Below are 21,623 nucleotides of genomic sequence, written 5' to 3' on the forward strand. Positions count from 1 at the left end.
ACAACCATCTGTTGTATGAGCCTTCATTTACCCCTCCAGCTTCTCTCTCTATCTCCCTTCTTACCAACTTCTTATGCTTAGATTTGAGACTATGCTCGACAATCAAGTAAGTTATCCTTTCAAATGATCTGACCTCCATCACCATAGCCTTAGGTTTGCTTACGTAGCAATTGAGTTAGGGTTGCCAAGTTCCTCCATAAGTCTCTTAAGGCAAAAGCAATGATGTTTCCATGCTTTTCAGCTCTTTCCCATTTGCCTCCTTCATTAGGATTTAGAAATCCCACAAATAGGTCGAACTTGAGATGTTTCCTTGCTTTTCTGAGTAGATTTAGGAGGGAATATAGAGATATTTATGAGTCAATTCTCTCCTCTAACCTCTGGATGCTCATTAGGATCCACTAACGATGTTCCCGAACCAACGAGAAGAGTTAGTAGGGTCACTAACGCTCCCTTAGGCTTATAGAGAATATTTATAAAGCATGTTGTCAGTGTTTAGCCAGCGTTAGTGTAGAAACAAGGCTTGTGATCTTGGTCTTTGCTTCAGCTATCATGTCTTTCCCCTCTGAGCTGATAAGGGGGTCATTTTGTTGTATAACAATAAATGTTTCAAAGTCGAACATGGAAGAAACCACTTGATTACTGGTCAATCATGTGAACCGTTAACAAATGTGAGAGAAACTACCAATAATGACAATGGTTCTCAAGGTACTTCAAGTACAATCTATAAAGTGTGAATAGGTGATCTGAATTCAAACACTTATAGAATCGTTCGATCAAAGGCTAATGATGAGAAACCATCGTTGAAAGTGAGAAACCTGCCATTAAGGCATGTGGGCTTCAAGGTACTGAAGGTTTCTAAATCAACTTCCTAGATAATGAGCCGAAGTCGATAGAAAGCGACCCGTCATAGGAAAGCCTATGACACAAAACGTAATGTCAAGTTTTGAAAATAGTTTGCAAGGACTGACTCAAGGATGGCCGACATGGTTGAAGGCGTAAAATTTGCAAAGGGGTTTGAAACTGAGGTTGAACTTCTCTTGAACATATAACGACACGACAATGACTTGGCAGCATTTGACTTAACAATAACACCAGAAACCATGAAGACTTTTAATGAGGCTTGATTAACTATAAGACAAATGGATTTCCCAACCTGGACATGAGTGTGACGAAGTGTTGTGTTCAAGAAAGACTTGCTACCTTTTAAAAATGATAATGTAAAATGGACACCTTTTCCCAATTTCCCCCCACCATTACCGGCGAGTACCTCTTTATTTTTTCCAAGCTTGAGGAGGATGGAATATGCTTGGACTGTAAGCTCATCCTTCGGATGAGTTCATCGAAGTATTTTTAACAAACCCTAACATGGAATGGTTCGGTCTGGTTATGTGTAACGTGTCCTGTACTTGTTTAATTTTTTACGAGCCTAGTAAATGAGTAACTCGATCTCATTTTCTTTTAAGAGTTTGAAAACGACACAAAAAGGAAACTCATTCAGTTATTTTACCGTAAAATTTTAACGAGCCCGGAGAAAGTAAAGCTTGGTGTTTTTCAATTTTAAAGAGTCAGAAGAAAAAGGTAAGAAAACTCCATGAGGTTCTTTTTTGTCAGTTTTAGTCTCCCAGGTCCGAAAAAGGATAAAATAATACAACAGAGATCTCTATCGAGCATGTTTGGTCAACGTATAAATTTTTCATAAATAGTCCTAACTCAGTCTATAAAAGGGGTTTACTTATATTGAGTGGACGGTTGTTCATTTATTTTTACGAGTTCAAACAAGCAAGTACTCAACGATCTTTTCATTTCGAAAGACTATGAAAAGGGCTTAAAATAAGTCTCCATGATTTTCGTTTTTCATAATTTTTTAAGAGCATGAAAAGTGATAAAAGTTTGCTAAAATGTCAAAATGATTAATTTTCGCTCCATAACCTATCCTGCACATTTAAACTCAATAACTCATCATAACTACTAAAAAAATGTCATTTTCCCTCCTAAAAGGTTTTAAACATAAAATATAATATTTTTTTTAGCTCCAAAAAACTTATAAAAGTGGAAAAGGTAAATTATTTTCATCATTTGTATTTTTACCATTTGAGAGCAGAGAGAGGAGATTTTATCACCAGACTTCCAGGACTGATTCCGAGTTAACCGATGGACGAAATCGTGCACTATTTCTTCCAGGTAGAAGATCTCTCTTTAACTTAGCTTTTCAAAACCTACAGAACTTATCAAAGGCCAAGGTTTAGCTAAACTCATGGTTGAATTGAATTGTCAGGCCTTAGATATAAATTTCATTGGTTCCCTAGATGATAAGGAAGAGATGGAAACTCCGCAGATCAAGGAGGCTTGGTTCACCCGGGTATGTAGATATTATATTTGTTTTACTAAACTTACATGTTCCTCCTAGTTTATCTAGAACTAAATGTAGATTTTTGAAAATGAAATCAATGAAATATTGTATCATAGATAATGCTTTATTTTGGAAAGATAACGGTGGCATTTTGTTGAATTGTTTATTGAAAGATGAAGCTAACAAAGTTATGCAAGAATTTCATGCGGGAGATTGTGGAGGACACCTATATTGGAAAACAACTGCTGATAAGATCCTAAGGGCATGTTTTTACTAGCCCACCCCTTTTTCATATGTTAAGAAACATGTGACCTCCTGTCACAAGTACCAAATATTTGAGGGCAAAAGGAAACTCTTACCATTACCTTTCAAACCCATCTCCATAGAAATTCCTTTTCAACAATAGGGTTTAGACATCATTGGGGAAATTCACCCATCCTCCTCATCCCAGCATAAATGGATTTTGACATCCATTCATTAATTTACTAAATGAATAGAAGCCATCCCTTCTAAACAAGCCACAAACTTTGTCATCATTTCATTCCTTGAGAACAACATCCTTTCTAGGTTTGGATGCCCCCAAAAGCTCATTACTGATAATGCAGTTGCTTTCAAATCCAAGAAAATGGTAGACTTTTGTAACATATATCACATTACCCTTGGCCATTCCACTGCCTATTATCCTCAAGGTAATGGACTTGCATAATCATCAAACAAAAGCATTGTTAATAGCATTAAGAAACTACTAGAAGACAACAAGAAGACTTGGAACAAAAAGTTGGTCAATCCCTTATGGGCAAACAGACTAACTACCAAAAAGTCCATTGGTACGTCTCCTTACCAGCTAATATACGGTATGGATGTTGTTTCTCCATACTCTTTAGGAGTACCGGTGATGAAAATGATTCAAGAGTTGCAAGTATAACCAAATGATATCCAAAGGGAGATAAATCAGACAATACACTTGCAGCGAACTAGAGAAGAAGTCTATGTCAAATCAAAAGTGATCCACGATAAAATCAAAAAGTTTTTTGAGAAGAAAACCAAAGTTAACGATTTTTACATAGGTGATAAAGTACTCAAATGGGTTTCTAGAAGAGAAGAGAAGGGTAAACATGGTAAATTTGATTTCCTATGGCAAGGCCCTTATATCATTTATGGTTACAAAGGTAATAATGCATTTTTTTTGAGACAATTAGATGGAACAGATCTACCAGGAGGACCAGTCAATGGTAGAATGCTAAAGCACTACTTATCCACAGATTAACAGTATTTCATTTGTTTACTTTGTTCATTGTATATAACATTGCAAAGTTTAGATTAGATTGGATGGTAATCTTTTGAGGTTGAAGCTCGAAGAGAAGGCCTTGAGCTTTGAAAGGTTTACCATCATATGTATGAATAAAGCAGATTATAAAGGAGCAGTCACAAGGCCACCACAGTCAAAATTTCAAAGGCTACTGATCTTAAAGTTCTTGGCATTTCACCAGCAAATGCCATCCCCATGTGGAGCCACTATTAGGGTCCTATAATAATAGGATTCATAATTTTGAATTGGCTATGGTTAGTCTTTTAATATTGTACATACTTTTTCTCTCTGCAAAATGTTTTCCATATTAAAAAATTAAAAAATTTAAAGAGGGTATGTCCTAAAAGAATAGTCAAAGGACAAAAAGAAAGAAAAAAGATCAAAAAAGTAAAAATATTAACCCCATAAAAATATAGAAAAAATAAATCATGAAAGTGTGCAAATTCAAATGCCACTACCTTTTTACTTTATTTTGCAAATAACATTGTGTGCAACTTGTCAAAAATGCCACAATCCATGATGGTCAAATAGTTTAATCTTGACTCATTCATGATTTAAATTTCATGTTGATAGATAGAGAATAAAGATCTAGCCAAACTGTTTAATCTTGGCAGATCACTAGTTAGGTAGAGAAAATAATGAGCTCATTAGTTTAATCTGAGCCATTGGAAGTTATAAGGTTAGAATTAAATAGTTTTCTTATCAAAAGAAAAGGAACTAAAGGGTTAGCAAGCTCAAATGCACCCATTGAAATGAAGAGAAAATGTTAAGGTAAATAAAGGGTAGCTAGAAGAAGTTTTGCAAAGTGCACAAGGTTTCTAAGTCAAAAGCACATTCATTATGCTTAATCCTATGTTTCAAGTGCAGGAGGAATTATGAAAAAGAAAGGGTATTCACCAAAGCTTGTTTACTAATTTCCCCTCATTATCCCTTAATTTATTGTAAAAAACACTTTCCCTCCATTTTCACCTTTATCCCTTTGTTCCACACATTTCCCTACACCTTACCCTTCAAAAATCATCCCCGCTTCCCAAAACCCCTTTTTTACTTTACTTTGCAAATAACATTGTGTGCAGCTTGTAAAAAATGCCACAATCCATGATGGTCAAATAGTTTAATATTGACTCATACATGCTTTAAATTTCATGTTGATAGATAAAGAATAAAGATCTAGCCAAACTGTTTAATCTTGGTAGATCAGTAGTTAGGTAGAGAATAATAATTAGCTCATCAGTTAAATATGAGCCATTGGAAGTTATAAGGTTAGAATTAGATAGTTTGCTTATCAAAAGAAAACGAAATAAAGGGTCAGCAAGCTCAAATGCACCCATTGAAATGAAGAGAAAATGTTAGGGTAAATAAAGGGTAGGTAGAAGAAGTTTTGCAAAGTGCACAAGGTTGCTAAGTCAAAAGCACATTCATTATGCTTAATCCTATGTTTCATGTGTAGGAGGAATTATGAAAAAGAAAGGATATTCACCAAAGCTTGTTTACTAATTTCCCCTCATTTCACTAAACCTCCACATACTTATTTGCTAATTTCCCCTCATTATCCCTTCATTTCTTGTTAAAAACCCTTTCCTTCCATTTTCACCTTTTATCCCTTTGTTTCACACATTTCCCTACACCTTACCCTTCAAAAATCATTCCCCCTTCCCAAAACCCATTTTTTACTTTACTTTGCAAATAACATTGTGTGCATCTTGTCAAAAATTCCACAATCCATGATGGTCAAATAGTTTAATCTTGAATCATTCATGCTTTAAATTTCATGTTGATATATAGAGAATAAAGATCTAGCCAAACTGTTTAATCTTGGTAGATCAGTAGTTAGGTAGAGAATAATAATGAGCTCATCAGTTTAATTTGAGCCATTGGAAGTTATAAGGTTAGAATTAGATAGTTTGCTTATCAAAAGAAAAGGAAATAAAGGGTCAGCAACAAATGCACCCATTGAAATGAAGAGAAAATGTTAGAGTAAATAAAGGGTAGGTAGAAGAAGTTTTGCAAAGTGCACAAGATTGCTAAGTCAAAAGCACATTCATTATGCTTAATCCTATGTTTCATGTCTAGGAGGAATTATGAAAAATAAAGGATATTCACTAAAGCTTGTTTACTAATTTCCCCTCATTTCACTAGACCCCCACATACTTATTTGCTAATTTCCCCTCATTATCCCTTCATTTCTTGTAAAAACCATTTCCCTCCATTTTCACCTTTTATCCCTTTGTTTCACACATTTCCCTACACCTTACCCTTCAAAAATCATTCCCCCTTCCCAAAACCCCTTTTCCCTAGTGTGAAACACATTTCCATCACAAATAATACCTTCCCCCCTTATTAATTTCCTTTTCCCCTAAAAAACCCACAAAACCCTTTATCCTATGTTTTTTCCTAAAGTCCGGCTCTATAACTCCCCCATGTTAATATTCTTTGACGCCCTTTTTAACCCACAAACCCTTGGTGCAGTTGAAAAACCCCACAATATAACCTATGGTCCCACCTTTATTAACCATTGGCTTATATTAAAAATCCTGACATTATTCGTTAATTAATTACAATTCTTTGCAACTAAACCTTAGGCCTCGCCAACCACTTTCTCGACTCCGTCCGTGCAACTCATCTGCGTGATATCCCTCTAATCTCCCACCCCCAGATCTAACGACACACAACCATATCGCGTGGATTCATTGTCCAACTATTAATGGCCCGAGAGCATGCGAGATTGGCGGTTTTGGCCGAGCACTATTCTACTACGTGGCGGTACCAGGTTATATCACGTGCTCATGAAAAATACCACCTGCCATCCAAAAGCGATGCGATATTGCACAAAACCACCTCCCCGCCTAAACCAAAAACTACCCACTATTCATTCAATAAATTTTGCGCCAAAATGTAACCGTTATCAGTTAAAAGGCCGAAAATGCCCCATTTTACTCTTTTCGCTCGTTTTTGCTGTAAAACTCTGTTAAGCCAATTGTGACACCCAAAACCTCTGAGCGACCAATTTAGCCACCTATTGCCACCTAAAGACACTGCGGACACCAAATTGAAGCAGCAAATACCTAGTTCAAGCCTCGGTACCCTCTACAGCTACCACAAAAACCTATCTATGCACCAAATCACCAATTTCCAGGTATTCTTGGAAAAACCAGAATGGCCCTATGAATTTAAAAAATGCAAAATAATTATTGAATGGTTAATTAATCAAATTAATTAAAAAAACCTTCCTAAACTGAAGAGAAGCCTACTGTGCACCCAAATCCCTTTTTTACAGACTGTTATTACCCTCCCCACTGTTCTAGAGGTTCTAACCTCACTCCCAAAACCACAGAAAGATTAATTCAGTTGAATTAACCCAATTATGGCTTCCCAAACTTCTTTGGATGTAAGACCCCTACAAACCCCTCACCTAGATATTGACCACCTTGCATTAGCTGATAGAGAATTTCAAATCAAGGACATTGCTTCCCCTACCTACCTACTAAAACTCCACTACTAAAGTAAAGGAAATTTTTTGAACGAGAATGATGGCATTCACCTATGGGAGTCCAATTTGCCCAAGTACTTGTTTCCAGAAGTACATACATTCCCATAAATCATCGACTTCTGCTAAGCTTGCTACATTCCTAGTCAAAGAGCCATAGTCACCCCTGACCAGCAAGTTTTATTCACCATCACTGTAGAATCCATTAATCAAATGCTGCAAATCCATCCAAGCCCAAATGAGACCCCACTTTCAATTGAAGGCTTACTTGACCTCTATACCAAGTTAGACCTTCCCAAGATGTCCCAAATTTTTCAAACTTTCATCATAGAGGAGTCTCATACTCCAATAGATAGTCCTCCATATGCTACCACCATTTTTTCTGAGAGAGGCAGACAAATTATAACCATGCTCTCCTGCATTCTAGGGTACACCATAGATGAACATGTGGATGAGATTGTCCTTGCTTTCATTTCTATATTTTTCCCAGGCAAGCCTCCTGCTATAATTTACAACTATGAGAGTCTTTAAATATTCATCAGTATTATTTCATATGTTCTTGTACTTCCAGTCAGAGAAATTTCTTGTCAACATCCAAAAGTTAGACACCAAAGGCAATCCAAGATTTGTCATCTATTGTACACCATTGATCCAAAAATACTCCACTATTTTTTCCTATAAAGACTTCATTGGTTCATTTGTCCATACAGTTATAAATATGCCAACCATTAGCTATCAGCCCAGGATCAGTCAAGAGATTAAAAGAGTTTTACAGTTGGCAAATAAAAATAGAGTGGGAGACTGGTACCTATACCAGCACCACACATAGATCAGGATATATGGATGCCAACTTGCTCCCTACAAACTACCCAAATACCTCCCCATGAGAATATTTGCATTAGAGTACTTTAGGCATATTATAAACTCTAATGAATTCAATTTCCTATCAGCTAGGAAGAAGACCCAATTCAAAATGAAAAATCAACTGGGCCCCTTTATTTGTAATACTAGGGAAGTTGGCCCAGAGGCAAATAAAATTTTGCAGCGGATGAATTTCAGGAATAGTTTTATGTGAAAATATGACCCTCATAGAGTCATAAATAAACTAAGGCTCAAAGTCAAATTGGGTCCTTTGATACATCATCCCATGCCAGATATTGATAGATTTTTCAACCAGTCTGAACGATTGGAAAACACTTTGATAGATATGGACAATACTGTAGTAGATGTGGAGAATACTTTGATAGATGTGGAAAAGCATATTAATACTAGTTCCTTTCTGCAGGTTCCAGCCCGAACAGATGAATATTGCTCCCATGCAACAAACTCCATCAAATGAAGACAGGAATGTGAAAAGAACCAGGGAATAAGGTTCTAGTTCAACAATGGACACTACAAATGAACAATTTGAGATCAGTTACAGGAAGAGGCCCAAGCTTAATCCTATAACTAAACAAGAAGACACCATTGACACAGTGGAAATTACTGACACTGAAACAATGGTTGGAAGAAATAAAATCCCAACAGCTTCAGAAGAAACACACCAGCCTTCTACCTTAAACACCAACTTATTGAGAAACAACTCAACATTGAGGTCTCTTCATCTAGCAAGATTGTGGATAAAGCAAAAGATATTAAAGAGAAATACAAAAAAATTAAGTTGAGGAATGAGGCATTGAAGGCTAAGACTTATGCCCAGTACTTCAAGAAAACACCTACCAATCAAAATAGGTTAATGTCAGCCTTTGACATTAATACTGGGAAGATGCAAATGGCATTCATGAAACCTACAGTCCAATAGCCAAGATCATCAACAGACTATAAGAAAACAGATTTTGAAGTTTTGGCCAGGGATGTTCACCCCATTGACCAAATTGAGTTCCATAAGCAGGCAGGTGAGATGATCTATTTCAACATGACAAATAAAGCTATGACTGTGCACAAACTTCAAAGTTCATTGGATAATATCATTGCATAGTACAAGTTGGAAAAGCCCTTCTCACAGGCCAAGGACAACATAATCAAGTCACTGGAAGACTTGGTGATTGATCTTGGGTATAATCCCAATGATGTCAAAGCTGTTGAGAAACTAATAAAAAAGAAGAATGAGGATATTGCTGCTTTGAAGAAGCAACTGAAGTTGCCTCATTCAGAGCATCCATAGACAAAGGAAGTCCTTGAAAGCCAAACTCAGTAAGAGGAGATGATGGACCTCATTCTGAAATTGAATGATTAGTTAAAAGAAATGGAGAAGGAGCTGGATAGCTTAATACAGCTAGAACAAGCCAGCCTTGAGAAAGCCACTGCCACTGCAATTCCAATGGTGACTACAGTAGCTCCATCAACCTTGGCAGCTTCATTGGCCCCCACAACTCCAGTGGCTGTAACATTTCCAGCTGCAACAACATCTACATCAGCAACAAGTTCGACAATAGCAGCAGCTCAGCCAAGTGATGAGGAAAGAAAATTGGTCAAAGCAATGGAGGACATGTCCATTCAGACCTTTGAGATAAATAGACTCAAAGAACAGTTAAGGAGTTTGGAGGATGAGAAGAAAATTTCCCAAATTATGCAAAAGCATGAATTTTAGAAGTCAACCAGGTTGACTGAAAGAATGAAGAGCTTGGAAAAAGAATTGACATTAAAGGAGCCACTTGGCCAAGCTAAAAAATAGTTATGGGCCAATATCATTGACTTTGTCAATGATATTTGGCCATCTATACAAGTCATATTTGAACAAAATGACTTAGTCAAAGAGGCTACAGAAGCAATTCAAAGAGTTAAGGCTAAACTTGGAAACATGCCTGAAAAAGCCACCAGATTAATCCACTTCCTTAACTCTAAAAGCAAATATGAATTGCAGGAGTTGGACATAGCTGACAGGACTGGAACCATACTAGAGGTGAAAAAGGTGCTCACCAAGAGAATTTTGATGATGAACCTTGAGGACAAATGCCAAACCATGCAGCTGGCTATAGACAGGTTCATGGTAAAGTTTGATGTTTTAAGGTAGAAAGGTATGCCAAATCCTTTGGTTATAAATGACAAAATGATGCCACAAGAAGACTACAATAGGAGAATCAGAGAGGTGGTAAGAGATCAAGCCAATAATTCCTCTATGAAGGGAATGCTTACAGGAAATGTTCTATAACAAACATTTGAGAACCTATTTTACCTCCAACATGAGGTAAAACACTTTTTTGTGAAAAGGTCCACCTTTGCTAAGTACACAGAAGCAGATGAAATTTACAGAAAAATGGTAAATATCAAATTACCAGATGCAGACACATGGGAAAAGTTAAATGACTTACTGTAAAAATGCACAGTAAAAATGAAAGTAGCACAGTGAAAGAAAAGTGACAGATCAGCCAGATGAAAGAGTATCAGGTGAAAGTGTATCAGTTGAAAGGGCAAAGTAAAAAGAACAACCAGCGTAGAAGACCAACAACAAAGGAGAATAAACAACAAAAGATCAAAGCATAAAGACAGCACAACCAAATAAACAGGGACAACTTACATTAGTTGAATATCTGTCTCTATCTTCTTGCAAAAAGATATTTATTTTTTCCTAGATTAATTCCCAAGACAGTTTGGCATATTTTGTAAACTATTTTTGTATAAATACTTCATAATTCGAAGTATAGAGTGTGGATTGCTAGACATTTCTATAGTTGTATTGATCTGTAACCTGAGGGTTCACTGTACCATTTTTTCAAGTCAGCAAACTAGACTGAGTAATAAAGAGATTGCATTACAGGATTCAGGTGTTGAGCTACTTCAGTGAATTATTTTCTTTTGTCAAATTGTTATTTTCTTATGTATTTCACAAACTTGCATGTTATCTAAATTGAATGAATTAAATGGAAATTTATTTCAGAATTTGTTTAAGTACACTCGGTCTTGAACAATTAATCATTCTAGTGTTTTCTTCTGATATCCGAATCTGAGAATCCTTAATTGCTCTCCCATCCCAGTTGACCTATTTCACTTCCTTCATTATCCAGTTTAAGGAACCCTTAATTTCTCCTTAGATCCGATCGAAAACCACTTCACCATCCAGCGTTAATATCTGAATTTACTCAACTACCTTGCCCTGTAAACACTATCTTTAGAACTTAATCCAGTCCTGTTTGCTTGACATTTGACCCCATAGCCCAATGGTAAAAGACATCCCTCTATCCATCTAAGTAAGTGATCCCACCACCAAATCAAAATCAAAACCCAAGTACAATCATAACTAGCCTAAAATCAATTAACTAAACAAAGTTAAATCATAAAGAGAGAGCCCTCTCTGAGCATTAGGAAGGCTAGATCCTAATCTCCAAAGTAGGTTTGTGGTTACCTCTATCATTTCTTTCACAACAACTCTAGAGAAATTTTGGAGTGATAACATATTGGCGACCATACTGGGGACCAGTCCTTAGTGTAATAAAACTTTAAGGAAATCTTAAATCTTACCTTTTGCACCTTAAGGTCATCTTAGAGTTGTTAAAAAGTTTCATAAAACAATTAAAAAATTAAAATTCTAGCTTCCAAGAGAACACACTATACTAGGGCAAATCCAGATCCAAACCTTGCAACAATAGTTGATGACCCTGACATAATTTTAAGAAAATAAAAAAAGGTAGAAACTCAAGGAAGTAGTAGTCAGTTAGTTAAAGCAAATTCACTCCCCAAAGAATTATCAAGTTTAGAGGATATTCAGTTTGATATGTCATTTGAGCTTTCTTTGTTTAGAACCAAATCAGAAAATTTGATTCATAAAACTGTAATAGACCCTAATTTTATTCAATTTATTGAGTCAAAAAAGGTGCCTATACATCCTGATTTAGATTAACTTGTTTTGATACTTTTGATAAACTATAAGCTTTAACCTCAACCTTGATAAACCATATAGACGATTCCTATCTTCAACAATCAGTTGAATTAGCTTCCCTCACTGTTGCTGCCTCTAAACTTTCTACAGAGTCTTCAAAAACTGTAAATACAGCTTCATTTACTACCACCTCACCTATAATATCCACCACAGTTCATTCCCCTAAACCATTCATACCTCAACTTCCTCTCCAACCAAACATCTCAAGTTCATCTAGTTCATCTACAGCCATCTCAAGTCCTTCAAGCACCACTACTTTGCCCCACAGTCAAACCAAAATCTCAGCCATGGCAGACAGATATGCACCTTTGGTTTTACCAGCTCAACTACATGCCATGCCCCAAGATTACCAAAGCAAAATCTTTTTGTTTGATGCTACTGGTTAGTATATTGCCCAACAACATGTGAATAAAATCACTAACTATTTTGAATTGCATGAGATTGATGAGGCTAATTTCCAAATGAGGTTATTTTCCCAAACATTAACAAGGGATGTTAAAAAATGGTTCAAAGGTTTACCTGCTAATCATATTGTAGATTTAGTTGCTTTCCATAGATTGTTTAATGATAGATGGTAAAGAAAGAAAAAACCCCTTACAAATATTATCTGAATATGATAACATTAGAAGAGATCCTAATGAGTCTGTTCAGGACTATTGTACTAGGTTCAATAGTATCTACAATGCAATCCTTGCTAATATTAAACCTACACCAGACCTAACATTAATTAAATTTCCTGATGGTTTTGACACTAACATGTCTTACCAGTTGAGGGAAAGAAACCCTGAAACATTGGAACAGATGCAAAGTAATGTTGTTAGTGTAGAATAAAATTTATTAGCTAAGAAATCTAGGATGAGAAATGAGAAAAGAGTTTTCATTAAAGAGGAAACATCCACTTCAGATGGTAAAATAGATAGTTTAGCTAAGAGTGTAGAAAGAATAATGGATAGATTAGAAAACATGGAAAGAAAAACTCAGTGGGAAAATCAACAGCCACCCCCAATAAGAAACCCCAACTTTAGGAAAAATCCTAACACTGGAAAAAATGTTATACCAGATCAGTAGATTAGACCTCCTTTCCAAGAAAACTATGCTGAGGGTTCACAAAACCATGAAGAAGAGGAGGATACCCAGATAAATCTATTAGGAATTAAAAATGAAGATGTTGTTTTTCTTACTCAAGAAGAATAGGAAATGTACATGTTACAACAATTGAAATTAGAATCTGGGGAGTCCTTTGACTATAAACAAGGCTATGAATTTGCTATTTATGAAGTTCACAAACAATATAGCCTTAGAAGAAAAAGAATAATGAAATTCCCACTAAGAAATCAATCCAAACCCAAACTAAAAAGATAACAGAAGCTCTTGTGACCAAAGTTCTACAAATTCTCCCTAGAGGAACTCAGGAGCCTTCTAGCCCAAAAATTGTAGATATAACTTCAACTAAAACTCAAACTGAAACTGTTACTTAGACCATTCCAATTAAGAGAATTCAAAACAAAATTGTTGGTACACAAACTGAATTGCCAAATGCTGAAAAAGAAGATAAAACTACACATACCATATTTATTAAGGAAGATCCCATACAATCAAGCTAAACTCAATTGTCATTCAACATTAAGACTGAGATAGCCAAGTTGAAAATATCAGTTCCTTTGAAAAAGCTGGTAAAAAATGAACCATATAGAACACAAATCACCGAAACACTAAAAATTGGTGAAGGAGAAGATGTTGTAAATCTTAATGATGATCAACCTAAGTTATTATTTGGTCTTAAAGTAAATGGAAAACATCAACAAGAGGGTATCCCTCCATTCTACATTAGCTTGAATGTTCATGATAAAATCTTACATAATGCTATGCTAGATTCAAGGGCATCCCATAACCTAATGCCTAAAGCAATCATGGAGAGAATAAACTTAGATATCACCAGACCATACAAGGACCTCTTTTCCTTTGTTTCTAACCAAGTCAAATGCCTTGGCCTGATTAAACATTTGTATATAACTCTAGTCCAATGCCCAGCAAAGAGTATTGGCATGGACATAGTAGATGTTGATATCCCACCCAAATATGGAATGTTGTTATCTCACTCATGAGGAGCAAAATTACAAGGATCTCTACAGTTGGACATGTCATATGCCACCGTATCCGTGTTTGGACAACAAAGAAAACTTTACAGAGAAACATTGATGAAGTACATGGTAAGTAGTCCAAAAGAACCACAGAATTACCCTATATACTCCATGCATTCTGACATGGACTCATTCATCTTGCATAATTCAGAAAAATGACAAAAATGAAATCACAGTTGTAGAAGAGAAATAAAAAGCACCTAATAGTGAAAACATATTTCATGAGTCTCTATGGCATTTAGATTTTGATGGTTCTGTAAATAGATCAGGAGCAGGTGCAAAAGTTTGGATTCACAACATGGAAAATAATCATTTTGAAGGTCATGCCTTTAGATTAAAATTTAAATGCACAAACAATATGGAAGAATATGAAGCTTTAATCTTAGGACTACAAATTGTTAGAAAACTTGGAGCCAAGAGAGTTTCTACCATGGGAGATTCAGAATTGATTATAAAACAAATTAAAGGAGAATACTCTGTGAATAATCCCAGACTTAGCCAATACAGAGAGATTGCCCTAGATTTGATTAAGGACCTTCTTGGAACTGATTTTGCTGCCATTCGTAGGAAACAGAACATGCAAGCTCACAGTCTGGCCACTTTTGCTAGTACCTGCAAATTAATTTTTCAGCCCAACCACGAGTACACTATAGAAGTAAGACATATGCCTGTTATACCTGACAAGTTGAAATATTGGCAGATTTCTCACAAGATTCTCAAAATTGTAAGATAGATATTGATTGTACAGTAGATAATAACATAGATAGTGAGATAGATATAAATGCTTTAGACATAGATAAACCCACTAGTTTCACTAAATTAGAAATAGATAACTTAGAAAAGGTAGAAATAGAAGAAATAATGAATGATGATCCTGAAATTTTAAACCTTAAAAATAACTTTTTGCCCAAGGGATTAGTCCCATTAGAAGATTTGTTTGATTCAAATGATGTAGCTAGGAAACCAAAAATGGAGCCTCTAAGAGCAGACATAGAAGAATGTAACATAGGAACTGAAGAAAAACCCAAGCTTATCAAAATATCCAAAGCATTACCTTCAGATGAAAAGTTTAAATACATAAATATATTCAAAGAGTTTCAAGATGTCTTTGCTTGGAGTTATGAAGACCTTAAGTCTTATGATACTAGCATAATTCAACATAAGATACCTATCAAAGAAGATCATAAACCCTTTAAACAAAAGCTTAGGAGAATTAATCCAATTCTTATGCCATTGACTAAAAAAGAAGTGAAAAGGATGTATGATGCACAAATCATAGCACCAATTAGATATTCCGATTGGGTCTCTAATTTAGTCACTACTAGGAAGAAAATAGGAGAAATCAGACTTTGTGTTGATTTCAGGAACTTGAACAAAGTGTCATTAAAAGATAACTACCCTCTCCCTAAAATGGACCATGTTGGAATATAATCCTAACATCTACATTTATTTTTTAGCCTAAGTGTCCTTGACTTAGCCACATGCACTAAAGTCATGTTCACACTTCGTTTTTGGTAAACTAGCTCAGTGGACAAACTTTCCTTTGTTTTTTGCCTTTAAAGGCTTAATATTATAGCAATATTGGTCCAACCACTTTCCTAAACCATTTAGACATCTAAGTTCATGTTCACACCTAACCACACCTCATCCACTTGAGTTATTTGAGGATTGGAGCCCCACTTGAAGGTTGCCCCTTAAATCAAGGGATTTGATCCCTTAGACAATTTTAGCATGTTTTAAAGTTGCCTTCCTTGGGAAATGCGCCCCTCTTCATGCTTTCCTCGTGGTTGATAGTTGGCATAGGTTATCTTGAGTCATTGTTGCTATTTAGGCCTCCCTTTAGCTTTTCTTAGCCTTTTCTAGTTTTTTACTAGTTTTTTCCTAGTTTTCTAGATTCGGCAATTTCTATATAACCACCTCCCTTTGGGATTAGAGGTTTGGTTGCTCATGTATTACTATTGTTCATTAATTTAATACATTTATTTTATGGAGCAAATTCTCTATCTCGTCTCTTGAATATCAACAAATTACTTGTGTTTAATTTAACTAGAATTCTAGATCTATCGGAGTTTCTGCAGGAATTCTACATGGTATCAGAGCTAGTTCAAATCTAGTGGATTGTACATGGTTTTATTTGTAGGTATAGATCATCAGGAGGCGCAGAAAGAAGAAATGGATCATCTCTCTCAGCCCACAAAACTCGTTCTAAATCCTTTCAATTACTTCGAATGGAAGACAAAGATCACTCTGCTCCTCCGAAGCAAAGGGCTTTACAGGGTAACAATGGGAACGGAGACTGAACCGACTTCTACAGCGGAGAAGATCAAGTATTTAAATAAATTAGATGAATCAATTGGGCTGATATTCCTATCAATTTCCAGAGAACTCCTCTTTCATGTCAGCGGAGCCACTACTCCCGATGCGGTCTGGACCACATTGGAAGGACTATTCGACAAGCAGGATGAAATGAGAGTGCATCAACTGGAGAATGAACTCATATCCCTCAGTCCAACTCATTTCAGCAACCTGTAAGAATACTTCACCAAGTTTAAATCCCTCCTCGTTGAACTTGATGCATGTGGAGTCAAGAAAGAGGAAGATCAACTCATCCTTTCAATTCTCTCGAAATTAGGCCCTGAATATTCCGTATTTGTATCATCTTTTCAAGCATCTAAATTGACTCAGGAAAAATGGAAAATGCCTCCATTGAATGACTTAATTACAACGTTGACTCAAGAGCAAGCTAAGTTAGTCCAAATGGGTGCCATCAAGCGTTCAAAGAACCAAGCATTTGCGGCCAATGATGCTCCAAAGAGCAGTGGAAGAAACAACCAAAAAGGGAAGGGTAAATTTAATGAATCGAAGAAGGAGAGACTTGTACAATCTTCAGAGAGCTCTTCTTTGCCTAAGGGTAAGAAGAATAAGGAAAGAACACTTTGAAGCCACTGTTCCAAAGGTTTTCATCCCAAAGAAAATTGCATGAGGAAAACAATCGATGAGATGGCTAAGCAATTGCAGCAGCAAAATCTCATCGTGCCCGAGAATGCAAAGAAGAAAGAACAGGAGATGGGAGAGGGAGAGTACGAGATGGTCATGCTTTAATGGCTGTCACATCCACTCCATCAGCTTGGATCCTTGATTAGGTGCATCGAACCATATGGCTGCATCAAAAGATGAATATTCCTCCATCAAAGGAAGCACCAGATCCCCAATTTACTTGGGAGATGCCACACCCGCAAAGGTGTGCGGAGAAGGAATTGTAGACCTTGAAGGGGGCTACTTCACAAATGTGCTTCATGTTCCCTCGTTGTGTGCAAATCTTCTCTCGATATATCAGATCACTCATTCTGGCTCTAGAAGGAAGGTGGAGTTCAGTCCGGACTCCGCGGTGATTACCGACAATTCTGCGGGCTCACAGCTTGCACATGGAATTGCAGATCACAGTTCTCGTTTGTATTTATTCTCCCACTTTGTTCCCAAATATATTAGCACTGTATTTCTGTCACAATCTAATGATATCAGCAGGTTATGGCATGAAATATTTGGCCATCTAAACTATAAGTACTTGCATGAACTCAGCAAGGAAAACATGGTAGAAGGATTGCCCGCTATTAAATTCACAAGCGATGTATGTCAAGGATGCATTCTTGGCAAGCATCTGGAGCAAAATTTTGAGAAAGCAAAGGCACATATAGCTTCTTCACCTCTTGGGCTGATTCAAAATGACATCATAGGCCCATTCCCGCAGCCTTCAATCAGTAAGGTTCGATATGTACTCACCTTCATAGATGATTTCTCTCGCTTTAATTGGGTATTTTTTTGAAATTAAAATCGGGTATTTGAATGCCTTATATGTTGGGTTGTGTTATATTCTTTCCATGACTAACCTACGTAGTTAAACGGGGGGTTAGAGGGGGGCGGAAGCCCCCCCTGTCCGAGGGGTTTGAGGGGGGCGGGTAGCCCCCCTCTACGGGGTCCGGGGCAGCGCCCTGGGAAAAAAAATTTTGGACCCTATATTAGGTTGGGCGAACCTACCTATGGTTTTGTGCATGATTTTCGCACATGGTATTGGACGCGATGGTTTTTTGGTCCATGGTATTGGATGCTTTGGCATGTATAAATATGTATTGTAACATTGAAAGGAACATAATGAAAAATCAAGCTGGTAGTCCCGGTTTTGGGATCCAGGGAAAAATCTCTGTGCATATGTGTTTTATGGGTTATGCTCTCGCGTTGTTTATTTTCTTTGTTTAAGAATTCGTATGCAGGTAATTTTCTGTATAGGGTTAAAACCTACATTTGGTATCAGAGCTGTTTTGGCTTCAAGGGGATGCCTTTGTTGCTGAGGGGTTTCGCTCGGGCCTGTGGTAGACCCTGTTCAATGGGAGATCTGCGAGATCGATTCTGGTGGTGAAAGAAGATGGCGAGCAGTGGAAAGATCGAGATTGAGAAGTTCAATGGTCAGAATTTTGAGTTGTGGAAACTCAAGATGGAGGATCTGTTGGTGGATAAAGATCAGTGGATCGCGGTAGATCCGAGTACTAAACCATCGGGAGTGACCGATGAAGAATGGAAGAAGTTGGATCGGAAGGCAAAGAGCACAATACGATTGTGTGTCTCAGATTCAGTATTGTTGAATGTATCAAGGGAAGCTACGGCGAAGGCTTTGTGGGTCAAGTTAGGGACTTTGTACCAATCTAAGTCTCTGGTGAATAAATTGTTCCTGCGGAAAAAGCTGTATAACCTGAGGATGAAAGATGGAGACTCGGTGACAGAGCATCTGAATGCGTTTAATACTGTGGTAAGTCAGTTATTATCTGTTGATATTAAAATTTCAGATGAAGATAAGTGCATCAGTCTATTGTGTTCTCTACCAGATTCGTGGGATAGTCTGGTTATTGCAATAGGTAGCAATGCAACTGCTTTGCAGTTTGATGAAATAGTCTCAGCCTTGCTGACGGAGGAGATGAGACGGAAGAATATGGACAACCAGAATGGTGATGCCTTGTCTGTACGAGGACGGTCCCAGAACAGAAACAAAAATAAGTCATCGAGTGGGAGATCTAAATCTAGAGGGAGATCTAAATCTCCAGGAAAACCTACAAAGGTGGTGTGCTGGAAATGCGGAAAGGAAGGACACTTCAGAAGGGATTGTAAATCTAAAGCTCCTGATAAAGGAAAGGGATCTGATGATGCTCCTTCTGCAGAGGCGAAAACCACCTCCGATGAAGGTGGGGATGTGTACTTGGCTTCTTCAAGTACACATGTAGATCATGAGGCATGGTTGATTGACTCAGGTGCATCCTTTCACTTCACTCCCCATAGAGAGTGGTTCTGCGAGTATGAGAAATACGATGGTGGTGATGTCTTCTTAGGAGATGATAGGAAGACTAGAATCATTGGTCGGGGAAAAGTAAAGTTGAAGTTGCAAGGTGGAAGGGTTAGAACACTTCCGGGTGTTCTACATATTCCTGCATTGGCCAGAAATCTGATTTCTGTAAGCAAGTTGGATGATGCAGGTGTAAAGACGGTGTTCGAGAAAGATACCTGCAAGATGGTTCGAGGAGCACTGATATTGATGCGGGGAGTTCGGATTGGAACTCTGTACAAACTGCAAGGTAGCACTGTTGTTGATGGGTGCAATAGTTCTATGGTTCCTGAAAATGGAGTAGAAAATCTAGTGGTCTCTGGAGAGAAGACCATGTTGTGGCATCAAAGGCTTGGACATATTGGAGAGAAGGGCCTTCGAATACTTCATGGTAAAGGTATGGTAGAAGGTATGAATGATAGCTCTCTGGATTTTGATTTCTGTGAAAATTGTGTGTATGGAAAGCAGAATCGAGTGAGTTTCCCCTCTGGTGGTAAGAGGACGAAACAGATATTAGAGCTTGTGCACAGTGATGTGTTTGGACCTGTGAAGGTCCCATCACTGGGTAAGTCTGTGTACTATGTATCATTCATAGATGACTTCTCAAGAAATACATGGATATATTTCCTTAAGAAGAAATCTGAAGTCTTTGACAGGTTTAAAGAATTTAAGGCTCTGGTGGAAAATCAGACAGAGAAGAAGATAAAGGTGTTGAGGACAGATAATGGTGGAGAATTTTGCAGCAAGGAATTTGAAGAATTTTGTAAGAAGTGTGGTATAGCACGGCAGAAGACTACTCCATATACACCTCAGCAAAATGGAGTCGCAGAAAGAATGAACAAGACGTTGATGGAAAGGGCAAGAAGCATGCTCAGTGGTGCCGGGCTAGGACAGGAATTCTGGGCAGAGGCGGTGGATACTGCATGTTACCTGATCAACAGATCACCTTCATCAGCGTTGGAGGATAAGACTCCACAAGAAGTATGGACTGGTAAGAAACCCTCTCTTTCACATCTGAGGGTATTTGGATGTGATGCATATGTACATGTTCCAAAGGAGAAACGAACCAAGTTGGATAATAAATCTGAAAAGTGCATCTTTATTGGGTATAAGGATGGTTTAAAGGGTTATAAGCTTTGGAACCCAGTCACACGGAAGGTTGTGTACAGCCGAGATGTGGTGTTCAGAGAGGTAAAAGATGTTATTCAACATGAAGTCCAACCAAAGGAACCTGAGAAGATAGAGTTTGAGCCAAAGGAGGAAGAATCAGACTCTGCAGCAGAGGAGGAATCAGAAGATGAAGAGCCACTAACTCCAGCTGTGAGAAGATCAGGTCGAGAAAGAAGGCAGCCAGAAAGGTATAGTCCATCTGCTTTCAGTTCAAATTTTGCTTTGTCTGTTACTGATGATGATCCCAGAACTGTGAAGGAAGCAGTAGATTCAGAGGATGGAAAACTCTGGAAAGAGGCCATGGTTGATGAAATGGCATCTTTGCACAAAAATGAGGCTTGGGATCTGGTAGAGTTGCCGGCTGGAAGGAAACCCATTGGCAGCAAATGGGTGTTCAAGAAGAAGACTAATGCAGAAGGAAAGGTGGAGAAATACAAAGCTCGGTTGGTAGCAAAAGGTTATTCCCAGGTGCCGGGAATTGATTTTGGTGATATTTTTTCTCCTGTTGCCAAGGTAGCTTCTATTAGATTACTTTTATCTGTTGCTGCTGCTTTTGATTTTGAGGTAGAATAGATGGATGTGAAGACAGCATTTCTTCACGGGGATTTGGAAGAGGAAATCTACATGAAGCAACCTGAAGGCTTTGCGGTGAAGGGTAAGAAAGAACTGGTATGAAAGTTAAAGAAGTCTCTGTATGGGTTAAAACAGTCACCAAGGATGTGGTATCAGAAATTTGATACATTTATACGGGGACTTGGCTTCACCATAAGCAAAGCAGATCATTGTGTGTATTTTAAATTAATTGGTGACCGTGTTATTTATCTGGTCTTGTATGTGGATGATATGTTGTTGGTTGGAAATGACAAAGAAATTATCCAGGATTTGAAGACCCAATTGTCCTCCAAATTTGACATGAAAGATC

The sequence above is a fragment of the Pinus tabuliformis genome, chromosome 9 (genome assembly GCF_031772625.1).
Source record: "Pinus tabuliformis cultivar Carrire ecotype Pingquan chromosome 9, CPIR1, whole genome shotgun sequence".
Classification (NCBI taxonomy): domain Eukaryota; kingdom Viridiplantae; phylum Streptophyta; class Pinopsida; order Pinales; family Pinaceae; genus Pinus; species Pinus tabuliformis.